The sequence below is a fragment of the Otolemur garnettii genome, unplaced genomic scaffold (assembly GCF_000181295.1).
Source record: "Otolemur garnettii isolate 467f Iridium unplaced genomic scaffold, OtoGar3 scaffold00098, whole genome shotgun sequence".
In the NCBI taxonomy this organism is placed as follows: domain Eukaryota; kingdom Metazoa; phylum Chordata; class Mammalia; order Primates; family Galagidae; genus Otolemur; species Otolemur garnettii.
Window position 1 is genome coordinate 3597206 of NW_003852493.1, and position 13247 is coordinate 3610452.

The 13247-nt window shown below is 36.4% G+C and overlaps 1 non-coding gene and 1 pseudogene across 2 annotated transcripts; one reads left to right on the forward strand and one right to left on the reverse strand.

The window, feature by feature from the left end:
- The first annotated feature begins 5452 nt into the window (after positions 1-5452).
- LOC111727250 lies at positions 5453-5559 on the forward strand. Its single transcript, XR_002774848.1, has one exon. It is a non-coding gene; the product is annotated as a U6 spliceosomal RNA (small nuclear RNA).
- A 6647-nt stretch (positions 5560-12206) lies between these two features.
- LOC100963443 lies at positions 12207-12906 on the reverse strand (annotated as a pseudogene). The gene has a single exon (XR_001161540.2). The product of XR_001161540.2 is annotated as a 60S ribosomal protein L15 pseudogene (transcript).
- Positions 12907-13247: the final 341 nt, after the last annotated feature.

Sequence of the window (13247 nt, forward strand, 5' to 3'; positions counted from 1 at the left end):
CTTAGATGAAGGGGACATGCTAGGCCAAAGTTTACAGTAAGCAAAATTCACTTGCTCACATCTTTTGGTGTTCCTTTCTCATACCCTAATATCCGTGACCTAATTCCTGGATTGTTTAGGATCTTGCACCATATTCACTACACAACTTGCCCCCAACAACTTTTATAAGCCAGTTCATCCCCAGGTGACCTGAGCTCCAAAATTACCCACTACTTTTTCCATTTCAAATAAAAATCCCACTAACTCTATGCATCACCCTTCAACTAGATTCTAGGAAGAAAGCGATATAAGTAATTAATAACTGCCATTATAATTTTTATCTTCGTAAATATACCTGGAAAAATATTCAGTGGTTCCTATTATTCATGTGTTTTCTTTGGTTTTGGAATCTTTTTAAGAATTCTATCCTGATTTGTCTACAATATCTTTGAGTATCTCTCTGTATAGCTAGCTTTTCAGTTATTTCTCTAGGTAATATGTTATATGTACATAACTTTCACAGTCTACTGAGATCAATATTTTATCTGCTCAAATGGAAATTTTAACTCTCTTTAAATCCCTTTTTCATAATGTTCATACTATGGAATTCCCCTATTCATAACATAATGGCCTGCATATTTCCTCCACCTCAGTCCATGAAAACCAAGAAAAATAATTTAGAAAACTCAGGAGAAAAACATCTTCATTTACTTTTTCTGTTGCCCTTTCTTCCTACCCCATGTTCCAAGATACCTTCCTGTATCAATTTTTTCTGGTTAGGGAATTTAGCTATTATTTTAGAGTTTGCTAGAAATAAATGCTTGGTTTCTTTTCATCTTGAGAATGGTTTACTCTCACTTCATTCCTAGAAGATATTGTCAGTAGATATAGAATTTCGAGTTGATGGACATTTATTTTCATTACTTGAAAAATGTTATAACACTTTCTTCTGGCCTCTGTGGCATCTGATGAGAAATCCTTTGTCACTCCAATTTTCTCCTTTGTAGGTAAGGTGCTATTTCTCTCTTTCTGCTTTTGAAGTCTTTCCCTTTGTCTTTGCTTTTCAGAAGTTTGATCATGATGTGTCTAAGTTGAGATTTCTTTGAGTTATTCTTTTAGGGTTTACCATTCTTCTCCAATCCCTAGGTATGTATCTTTTGACAAATTTGGGAAGTTTTCAGCCATAATTTCTTCTAATACTTTTCCAGCCCCACATTCTTTCTCCTCTATTTTTGGAACTCCGATGACATTAGTGTTCAATCTTCTGCTATAGTCTCAAGGCTCTCTCCATTTTTTTCTCATTTATTTCCTCTTTGATGTACAGGCCAGATAACTTCTTATTTTATTTTTAAGTTCACTATTTTTTTTCTTTATCCCTATTTATGTTTTAGGTTTTTGGGGGGTGGTAGGGTTGAGGTTATGTTGTTGTTGTTGTTAGAAAGAAAGATTCTGTTCATATATTTTGCCCACTTTTCATGGGGTTGTTGGATTTTCTGTCTTGCTGATTTACTTGAGTTCTTTGAAGATTCAGGTTATTATTCTTTAGTTGGATGCACAGCATGTAAATACTTGCTTCTATTCTATAGGTAGTCTATTTGCTCTATTCATTCTTTCCTTGACTGTGCAGAAGGTTTTTAACTTAATCAAGTCCCATTTATTTATTTTTGTTGTGGCTGTGATTGCCATTGGGGTCTTCTTCATAAATTCTTTGTGTAAGCCAATATCTGGAAGAGTCGTTTCCAATATTTTCTTCTAGAATTCTTATGGTTTCATTCCACCAATACACTCCTGGAATTGAAAAATAGATTAAGCTAAGTCTCAGGTTACACAATTAATGTACACAAATCAGTAGCATTCATATACACCAACAGCAGTCAAGGTGAGAATGCCTTTCACAATAGCTACTGAAAAAAAATGCCCAGAAATATATTTAGCCAGAGAGGTTCTCTACAGAAAGAACCATGACACACTGAGGCAGAAAATTGCAAATGATCTAAACAAATGAAAAAATATATTATGCTCATTGATTGGCATATATCTCCATTGTTAAACTGTCCCTACTATCCAAAATGAATTACAAATCAATGTGATGGCCATCAAAATACCAGTACAAATCTACTTAAAATACTTCTATGCTTCATTTGGAACCAGAAAAGAGCCCAAATAGCCAAAGCAAACTTAAGCAAACAAAAAAAAATCTGGAGACCCAAAAATAGAGACAAAAACCAATGGAACAGAACAGAGAACCCAGAAATAAAACCACACACATAGCGCCATCTGGTCTTTGACAAAGTTGACAACAAGAGATACTGGGGGAAAGAATCTCTATTCAATAAATGGTACTAGAAAAATTGGATTACCACTTGTAGAAAATTGAAACAGGATCCATATCTCTCAACATTCCCAAAAATTAATTCAGGATGTATAACAGACTTAAATCTGAGAAAAGCCTGTTTAGAATTGCTCCTCGAAGCATTTTGATGATGGCCATTGAAAAATCTTCGTCAGATAAAATTCTAATTAAAACCTGTGCTATCTCAATGTTGGCATCTGTTGATTGCCTTTTCTCATTCACTTGAGGTTTTCTGGTTCTCAGTGTGATAAATGACCTTCTCACACCGGAAGCTGAGGAAAGTCCTGACTTTCCAGCAGGCAGGGCTGTAGGGCCCTTGTTGCTGCTGAGTAGGGGTGCAGGTCCAGGCCATTAGCCTAGCCTTCTTTGATCCCCAACCATCTTCCTTCTTTGAGCTACGATCATCCATGTTTTCTTCTTTCCAGATTTTTTTCTCTTCCTTACCTTTGGTACTCATTGGTTTTTCTTAAGATCTTGGATTTTTCACAAAATATTCTGGAGTCAGATGGGGAAAAGGTAGGGTTTTGCCTAAGTCATTGGTTTCTCTTTGTGCATGTGGCATATGGTTAAGATAAAGTTACTTTCCACGAAGTCCCTATAGGCTTTATTAGGGAAGTCAAACTTGTTTTTTTGTTTTGTTTTTATTTGTTTGTTTGTTTTTTCTTTTAAGAGGCAGATTCCCACTAGGAGAGAAATAGAAGAAAAATACATTGTTCATCTTAAATTGAATAGATATAAGAATTTTTCTTAATGAAAAAGGAAAGAAAACCGCCAATGGAAAAAAATGAAAATATTTTCTATTTCTTATTCCTTTATTCCTTATCTCTAATTTGGGTTTCTGGGTGTGTCAGGCTATTATTTATCTGACTCCTAACCCTTCATTGTCTCCACCTATAATTTCTCTAGTGACCTGAATTTGTCCAGAGTCCAAAGACACATAAGGAAATTAAACAAAAGAAAAAATAAACTTGTTTACACAGTAAGAGTGCAGGATGTTTCACAAATCAAAACAAATGGCCAAGATAGGTTTTTAAATAAATAATTTCTTTTCTGAAATAGGAAACAACCCCCTTTTTGCCAAAATAAATAAAGAGGTATCTACTATGTAAAAATTACAGTATTAACTTCAGTGTGTAAAATTCACAGTTATTTCATTTTACGTTATTGGAAGAGGAAGAGATAAAATGATGAGCCTTCAAACCTTTCTCTGGAAAATTTCTCACAAACAGTTTCAAATTAGGAAGACCTTTACTTTTACTTTTTTTCCAAAACCAGTGCTTGTGTTTTAAACCTTAATTTGAAGGGAGAAAAAAATGGGTAAAGCCGAATTTGTAAAATCTATGAAGTACAACGACTTTGCAGGACTCAGCCTGTAACCCTTTCTTGGAACACGCGAGAGAACCAATAACACAATTATCAGCATGTTTTTCTAAAGCACATATGCTACGACAAAGTAAATGCCACAGTGATAAATGCTTATCATTTAGAGCAACATCACATGAAGCATGCTAGGTGGCCCAGCTTCAGACAGCCAAATACCTTCTTCTCTCTAAATACACCCATGCGCCACTCAACATGCCGCATACTTAAAATGATATGATCCTAAGGGAAAGAATGATACTGTGTTACCAAGAAAGGGAGAAATATTAGGTTTACAGTTTAAATTTTTTATCAAGGCTTAGATCTGCAGAAGATCACAGTCCATGATGTTAATTGATCTGTTTATATTTAGAATCTTATTCTGAGAGATCGTTGATTCTAACCTTGGGTCTCACAGATGAGGAGGCAGAGGTGATCGTCTGCAGCAATTCCCCAGAACTTTTCCTTTTGGTGTTTAACATCATATATATGCTTGCTGTTAAATGTGTTATACAGACCTAAGTTTTTACACATGCTTCTGTCCATCTAAGAAATAATGACAAAAAGACAGACATCTTCTCTGATAATGTAGATTATGGTGTATCTCAGGAAGAGTCCTCGAGTTGCCTTCTGGCTTCTGTCAACAGTTTCACAGCCTGATGCTTAAACAGACAATAGTTTCCTCCATGTGTTTCAAAGAAAAAGTGCTTCCATCTTAAAAAGAGCCAATCACTGATTTTGTGGTCTTGGGCAAGTCATTAACCATCTAATTCTAACTTTGTTCACCTTATATTAGAAAAACAGTAATACTCTTAAAAAGAGGTGTGAAGATAAAAATTACAATAACAATTACAATAATTCTAAATGAGAGCCACATTGCCAGTAGTACTGTTAATTGTTATAACCTCCATGAAGAACAATACAACAACATATTCAACAATTTCACTTCTAGGAATTTATTCTACCATTATACTCACATGTAAGTATACACAATAACAGGTGCATATGGAGATTTAACTACGGCGTTGTTTGTAATTGCCAAATATTGGAAACCAACCAGGCGTCCATCAGTAATGAATTGGTTAAATAAATTTAACACTATACAATGGACCTTTTGGAGCAATTTTCTATAATCTTACAGTGGAATGTCTTATTAAATGCATGCAAACAAATAAGACTGAAAAGTAGTCAGATGATAGACTACTTAAATGGGCTCGTACATGCATGGCAGGTTAATAGAAGAGAATGTACTTGTCACTCTGAAGAAGAGAACTGAGTGGCTGGGAACAGGAATAGGAGGGAGACTTACTTTTTACTTGATACATTTGGGGTTTGGGGGTTTGGTTTGGTTTTAATTTCTTTTTTTTTTTTTCCTCTGAAACAAAGTCTCACTTTGCCGCCCTTGGTAGAATGACGTGGCATCATAATTCACAGCAACCTCAAACTCTTGGGCTCAAGTGATTGTCTTACCTCAGGCTCCCAAGTAGATGGGACAATAAGCACCTGCCACAGCACCCAGCTATTTTTTAGAGACAGGGTCCTGCTCTTGCTCAGGCTGGTCTCTAATTCTTAAGCTCAAGCAATCCACTGGTCTTGGCCACTCAGAGTGCCAGGATTACAGGTGTGAGCCACTGTGAACAGCTTACTTGATACCATTTGAACCCTTTTCCATGTGCATGGTCCATTCAAAGAAAAATAAATACAAATGGAAAACCTTGATTATTGAGGAAACTAATAAAAAGTATAAGATATCTCACATTCGTGCTTGCTTCGGCAGCACATATACTAAAATTGGAACGATACAGAGAAGATTAGCATGGCCCCTGCGCAAGGATGACAAGCAAATTCGTGAAGCGTTCCATATTAAAAAAAAAAAAAAAAGATATCTCACATTCTTCTTAGTAAAATATCTCAAGAATGGGAAAAAAATACCCAATATACTCAATACTAATGTGAAACCAATATATAAACAATTACATGCTCATATAAAAACACAAAAATAGTCTAGCAAGGGGGAGGAGAGAGAAGGATGAAGGCAGGGAGGAGGGAGGGTATTTGGTGGGATCTCACTGAATGCTGACTGTCCTCACAATGCAAGGGCAGCCAGCACACCGCTCGGGTGAAGGGCTCTTCTACAACTTGAACTTACCTTGGAAGTGAGAACATTGTAACCTAAACATCTGTACCCTTGTATTAATTTGAAATTTAAAAAAAAGAAGAAGAAAGAAAGAAAGAAAGAGCACTGTCAAGGAAGCAAAGAAATTAGAACCCTTGCATGCATGATGGGAATGTAAAACTGTGAGGTAACCATGGAAAACAGAATGAAGTTTCCTCAAGAAATTAAAAACAGAACTATCATACATCTCAATGTGTATGTAAGTCATCCGAAACATCTTTGCAATGGAGACTATTTTCTTTCTTACGGCTGAAAGGTAATTTTACTTCCACGTACTTATTCCCATGCAGAAGTTGATATGTTTCCAAAAGTAAAACAGGTGAGGGAAACACCAGAAACTAAACAGGCAAACAAAAAACCACACTAAATACCTAGTCTGCAGAGTGTTATCAGGCCACAGGTGTGAGAAAAATACCAAGTAAAAATCATCCTCTTCCAAGTATCTGAATATTTCACAATCAGCTGGGAGTAGGCTTACTTTTTTGAATATCTGAATGTTTAATAATCACAGTAAGTAAAAATTTGTAATTAAAATGTGTTTTTTGTCTCGTACTGGGGAGAGAAGAGAGACAGAATATTGATCTACTATATTACCACCATGTGAAACAATAATTATTCGGTTCCTGAGTCCTTCCTTTTCCATTTTCAATTTGGATCAAAATTACTTAATTTCTGCTAATCTCACGGATTTGTTAAGAAATGTGATAAAATGTTTTAATATCATGAAATCATTTTACAACCTTTAAGGCTTCGTGTAATATAGAAAGTATTACTGTTTGGGGAAAAAAGAGGATAAGATATCTTAGTTATTTTTTTCTTGGCATCTTTGTTTTTGTTTGTTTGTTAAACTTTCAAACAGATTTAAAGCCTAAGAGTAGCCAGATAAAGCAATGCTTTCAATAAGCCATTAAAGCCACCACCAATAATGATATTAGTATTTTGCACCAAAACTGCTAAGTTGATTTACTGGACATAATTATAAAAGAAATTGATCCCATAGCTAAGCACTATGTAATGCTTGTTGTGGCAGTTGTTCTTAGTAGAACCGAGAAAAGGAGTGTATTAAATGGTGTCTGGTTGGGTCAGGGTGGAGGCAGGCTTTTTCCAAATACATGCATGCAGACAAACACACACACTCTTACAGGACATACACAAATATATATGCCAGTGAGAGACTGAAGTTCATTCCATTCAATCATTCAGAATTGTTGATTTATAATAAATGCATGACAAATTGAAATGCCATTTGGAAGCTAAATACAAATTAAATAGTTCTATAGTTGGGTTATATAAAATAAAATCTCTGATTCAGTGATTTTACATTTGGCATTCATTGATTACTTTTTATTCCACAAAACATTTATGATCATTTCATTTTGTTGACGCTGCTTCTTGGCACTAATAGGTGGTGGAAAGCATCACCTCCTAACAGTTGTCAGTCACAGCTCAATTCCAGACAGCTATAACATAGGCAAACTTGTACATGGAAGGGAAAGCTCTGCCTGGTTAAGCCTAGCAAAGAGTCTGACTAGTGAGATCGGGAATCATCAGAAGGAAATGGCAGAGATTCCTCTGCAACACTCTGTGTTCACGTATTTGTAACAGCAAGAAGAAACAACAATGGAATTCACTGAAATCATCTATGCCCCTAACAATAAGCATCATTTCTCTCTGGAGCAGAAGGCCTTTTGTTTAATAAAACACCTTTTTTATTTACTTTTTTTTTTATACTGTGTCTCACTATGATGCCCTTGGTAGAGTGCTGCAGTGTCACAGCTCACAGCAACCTCTAACTCTTGGGCTCAAGCGATCCTCTTGCCTCAGCCTCCCAAGTAGCTGGGACTACAGGCGCCTGCCACAGTGCCTGGCTATTTTTTTGTTGCAGTTGTCCTTGTTGGTTAGCAGGGCCAGGCTGGGTTGGAACACCCCAACTTCGGTGTGTGTGGCTGACTCCGTAACCACTGTGCTACGGGCGCCATGCCTAGTAAAAGACCTTGATGGGCTATTTGGTACTTAGTGCTGAAGCTCCCAAAGCTTAGTTAGAAAAAGAAAAAAGCAAAGACCTATATGAGTCACTCTCCATTCAAAAAATACAAGGGTTGGAGGGAGTGGTTAGAGGCAGCCTGAAAGGAGAGGAGGGCCTTGACAGAAGCAAGAGGGGAGGACCAGCCCAGATGGGCGGCAGGAAAGGATCTGTTGAAAGGTGCAGAGCAGGAATCCTTCACAGCCAAATTCTCAGGGAACTCTGGGCAAAACACATCCCTGAGTAATGGGTATTTACGGAAAACAAAGAGTGAAATGGTAACAGACCCACAGGAAAGGTGAGGTGAACATGAAGGGGTTGTAGCAGAGTGTGCACACCTGGGCTATGGACAGGAGATAGACACTTTTAGATTATAGGAGAGAAAGTTAATTTGCCGGGGGGGGGGGGGCTTACAGAGGTATAAGAAGAGAAGGAAAAACTAAACGCTAGGTAAAATATACACCATAATTACCAATAATATTTACTACACTCACCTACTCCATAAAAAAGGGCGAATTGTTACTTCCATTCTCTGTCTCTTTGATCATTAGTGAAAAAAAATATGAAAAGTTTTTGTGCATATTTGAATCCTCTAGATGCACTAAAGCAAAATCAGTCTTTGAAGACCCCATCTGGGTAGTAGTTTGATTCTGGAATGTTGTTTTGCATGAATATGTAGATCACAAATGGGTTCCTTTAATTACCACCTGTATCACTTTTTTAATGGTTTCACGAAAATCATCATATTTAAAATTACACCAGGCTATTACTTTTATTTAGGTAAATAAACCTGCTCTTTAAATCTAACAGCCTTACCTAATATTTGGAACGAGTTTTTAAAAATGCACATTTATGCATCTCATATTATTCTCATGAAACATTTCATCAAAGGAAAGATAAAACCAAGGGCATACCAGTCTACTGGCAGTGACTGATACCAGATATTAGAGAGGCATATAGAAAATCTCTTTCATTGCAAACACTCTGAATGACATCCAAATCAAGATAAATATCAGATGGATCTGAATTTTTTTAAAAGGTCTGAAACCCATTAAGTGAGCAGAAATGTTTTCTCGCAGTAGCTAAAATAAGAGAACTAGAGAAAGTGAAATATAGAACAACAAGGATAAAGAATAATCTAATAAGACAGGTTAGAAATTCTTGGGCTCAGAATTTTATTACAAGCAAAATTCAGTTCTTCTAACTACTTCAGAGAAATATTAATTGGGAAATCTTTCCAAAAACAAACTATAGCTAAACAATTCTCATTTAACCATATTGATAAGGAGGGGCTCAAGGATGTTATATATTATGGAGGCTGTTTACATTGGCTTATTATTAATTTCTAATTAAAATTTTACTTGGGCACCTAAACCTGTTGATTTACGTTCCTTCAGTATGCCTCATCCAAGGGGCAAGCAATGGCCAGAAGTGTATTTTGTATTATATATATTTTTGCATTTGTGTATGTTTTGAGATTTTTATATATTTCTTATTGAATTATGACATTAAAAAATGACCAAGTCATAAGTGTGCAGGTTCATGAGAACTTAGAATAGATATAACTATTAACTTTAACCCAGGTAAACAGAAACAATACAGCACCATCCTAACATCCCCCCACCCCAGGATTCCCTGTTTCTCAAAGTAACTCTTGAAACTCTGTTTTTTCCTATTTTTGAACGTTACATAACTAGAACCACACTCTTTTGCATCTGACTTTTTTCACTCGATGTTGTGTTTCTGAGACTGACCCCATTGTTCCATGTGGTTACAGGGTGTTCATTCTCATTTTTGCACCCTGTTAACATACCATAATTGACTATTTTATGGCTGATGACTACGTGGGTAGGTTACCACTTTGCCATGAGGAATAATGCTGACATGAAGACTCTAGTGTATGTCTTGTGATAAACTGCCCTGTACATATCTTTTGGCCATATGCCTAGGACTGAAATTCTTTGGTTCAGACCTTTATCTTTACAAGGCACGGACTTTTCCTAAATGGTTAGACCACTTTACACCCTTCTCATCAGTGTCTCACAGTACTGAAAAAGAAATATCACCTTCTCCTTAACACTTGTTGTTAGCAGTGGGGTTGTATGATTTTTTGTTTGTTTCTTTTCAAATTGACCCATTCCGCTGGGTGTATTGCTCTGGTGTGGCATTATGCTTTGACTCTCTATTGTCCTGAGAGTTAAAAGACACCACTAAGGTAAAGGCATCTACTTTCACTCCAGGCCTTGCTTTCTCAAAATCTTCCAGATTTGAGATTCTTAAATTTACACTGTAATTTCACATTCATAACCAAGAGTTTATTTTCTCCAAATATTTCTAAAGAACTCTCCTCTGTAAATGCTGCACTAGAAAAAAAATTGTTAAAATTGAGATATCATCTAACACCAGTAAGATTAGCCCATATCACAAAATACCAAAATCACAGATGCTGGAGTGGGTGTGGAGAAAAAGGAACACTTCTACACTGCTGGTGGGATTGCAAACTAATATGTTCCTTTTGGAAAGATATCTGGAGAACACTTAAAGAACTAAAAATAGATCTGCCATTTGATCCTATAATTCCTCTCTATTAGGTATATATCCAGAAAACCAAAAATCACAGTATAATAAAGATATTTGTATCAGAATGTTCATTGCAGCCCAGTTCATAATTGCTAGGTCATGGAAGAAGCCCAAGAGCCCACCGATCCATGAATGGACCAATAAATTGTGGTATGTGTACACCATGGAATACTATGCAGCCATTAAGAAAGATGGAGAATTTACCTCCTTCATGTTTACATGGATAGAGCTGGAAAGTATTTTTCTTACAAAGTATCCCAAGAATGGAAGAAAAAGTATCCAATGTACTCAGCCCTACTATGAAACTAATTTATAGTTTTCATAGGAAAGCTAAAATCCAATTTTAGCCCAGGAATATGGGGAGAGGGGAGAGGGAGGGGAGAGGAGGGGGGAAGGTGGGTGGAGGGAGGGCGATTGGTGGGATCACACCTATGGTTCATCCTATATGGGTACATGTGAATTTTTCTAAATGTAGAATATAAATGTCTTAACACAATAACTAAGAAAAAGACATGAAGGCTATGTTAACCAGTTGGATGAAAGTATTTCAAATTGTATAGAAACAGTACACTGTACCCCATGATAGTATTAATGTACACTGCTATGATTTAATAAAAAAAATAAAAAATTAAAAGAAAAAAATTGAATTCAAATTTTAGAAATAAAAAAAATCAGTTGTAGAAAACAATTACCTTCAGTATAGGATAGCAGTATATAAAACAAAGAGAAAAGCACTCAGTGAATAATCTGAATAAGTCACCCAACCTTCACATTACTTCAGGAACAAATAGCGTCTGGTGAGTGTTTGATTAATTACAATGTCAGCAACATCGATTTAAAACCAAACTATGCAAAGAAAATACAACACCATAGTTTTTATACAGCTTAGTAGAAAGATAAGGTATGATATAGAGGAAAGAAGTCTGACTTTGGCATAAAGTAGATTTAAGTATAAATCTCAAAACTTCTTAGCTAGGAAGTCAAGGAAAAATTGTTTATAATAACTTCTCTATCCTCAGATTTTTATCCTAAATGAAGTTAATGTCTTACACATTTTAGTGGAAATTAAAGGTAATTACTTGAGTGTTCCTGATACATAGTAGATGCCCAAAAGATGGTAACAATTATATTTATTATTTTTAAAAGATGGTCACAGAAAATTATTGACTTTCTAATCACATGGAAATGTTTGTAAAGGATAAAAAGGACGTGGTCATGGATTCACTATTTGAGTATTTGGGAACATTTCCTTAAAAGATAAATTTATAAAATTTTTATTAATTACCAAGCATTTGAGTGTCTTTTAGTTGTGGAAAACTTGTTAAGTAGAAAATGATTGATTCAGCCAGAAAAGTCAGGCACAAATCTAAGGAATGTTGTTCTTTCTAATCACTCTAAAGAGCAATTATTTAATTTGATTTGCAGTTTTGCTATTTTTCTTAACTATTGCCTTTTGAACTAAATTTAAACTTAATTACCCATATCCAGAAATTGTTTTTTTTTCCTCTTTTCAAGAAATTTATTTTACACCTATTATACCATACATCATGTTTTAAATACTGACATTTAACTCCCTAATAAGATAAAGCAATGACAAAAAAAAGTTTACCTTATTAGAAACAAGATACACCATCACGTACTGTCTTCAAACATTATTGCACTTCATAATTTGACAAAGCATTCATGAGACAATCTGCAGACTAGTTTAACAGACAAATAACACCTTTAAGCAGACAGGACTGTCCTAAATTGTTTATTTGGTTATGAATTTTACAAACATTACTTATATTAGCGGTAACGGTGGAGCTGGAGGGTATTGCGTCTTCTCCAAGCTGCACGGTGGGAACCACCAATAGTGTGGTGGAATTTATGGCCCTTTCCAAGGCCACGGCTCTTTCGGCCTGCAGATGTCAGCCCACGCATCTCCCTGTGCTTGTGGACTGGTTTGGTGATCCACAGGGTGTCAGGATTTCTTCTGATAGCTTTATGGAATGGATCAATCAGGATAACCTCAAAAAATTTGTATGTTGAATCTTCACCAACCCAGTAAGAATTCAGGACTCTTAGAGCCCCACAGTGGCGTCCAGCTCGCTTCTCAGCAACAGACTGAAGACTTCGAGCAAACTTTAGCTGGTTAACACCATGATGCACAGGCTTGCCATAGGTTGCACCCTTAGGAACTGGGCGTTTGCGGGCACCGCGGCGCACACGAATCCTGTATATGACATAACCTTGCTTAGCCTTGTATCCCAGTCTGCGCGCTTTATCTGGCCGGGTTGGGTGGGGAGCCCTACGGAGCGCAGAGAGCTGGCGGTACTGCCAGCAGCGGACCCTCAGAAGAAAGCGCATCACATCAGACTGCTTCTTCCTCCACAGCTCCTGGATGTACTTGTATGCACCCATCTTGGCTCACCTGATGGCTGCCGCCAGACGGAAAAAGCCAGAGATTGTTTAAAAAAGATCCTGAGTCTATTTATCAAACTCCATCTCTCTCAAGTCTTAGACCAAAATATAAATCCCACTTTCCCACAAAGTCTTGCCCTTTCTGGTAACAAGTAGTTGTTCAACTCAGCCAATTTGTGTTTCCCATAAAATATTCTCTTAAAAATAAGACATCGAATCTGTCTTATTTCCATGTCACCCAATACTCCTTAAGGGCAATCAATGTACTATCTGTCCCAAGGCTGTAGTGGACTGTTATTGTTCACAATTATTTTGTTTCTCTCCCTGTGGGAGAATTATGTCTCCCTGCCATACTGAACATGTGGCCTTGTCGC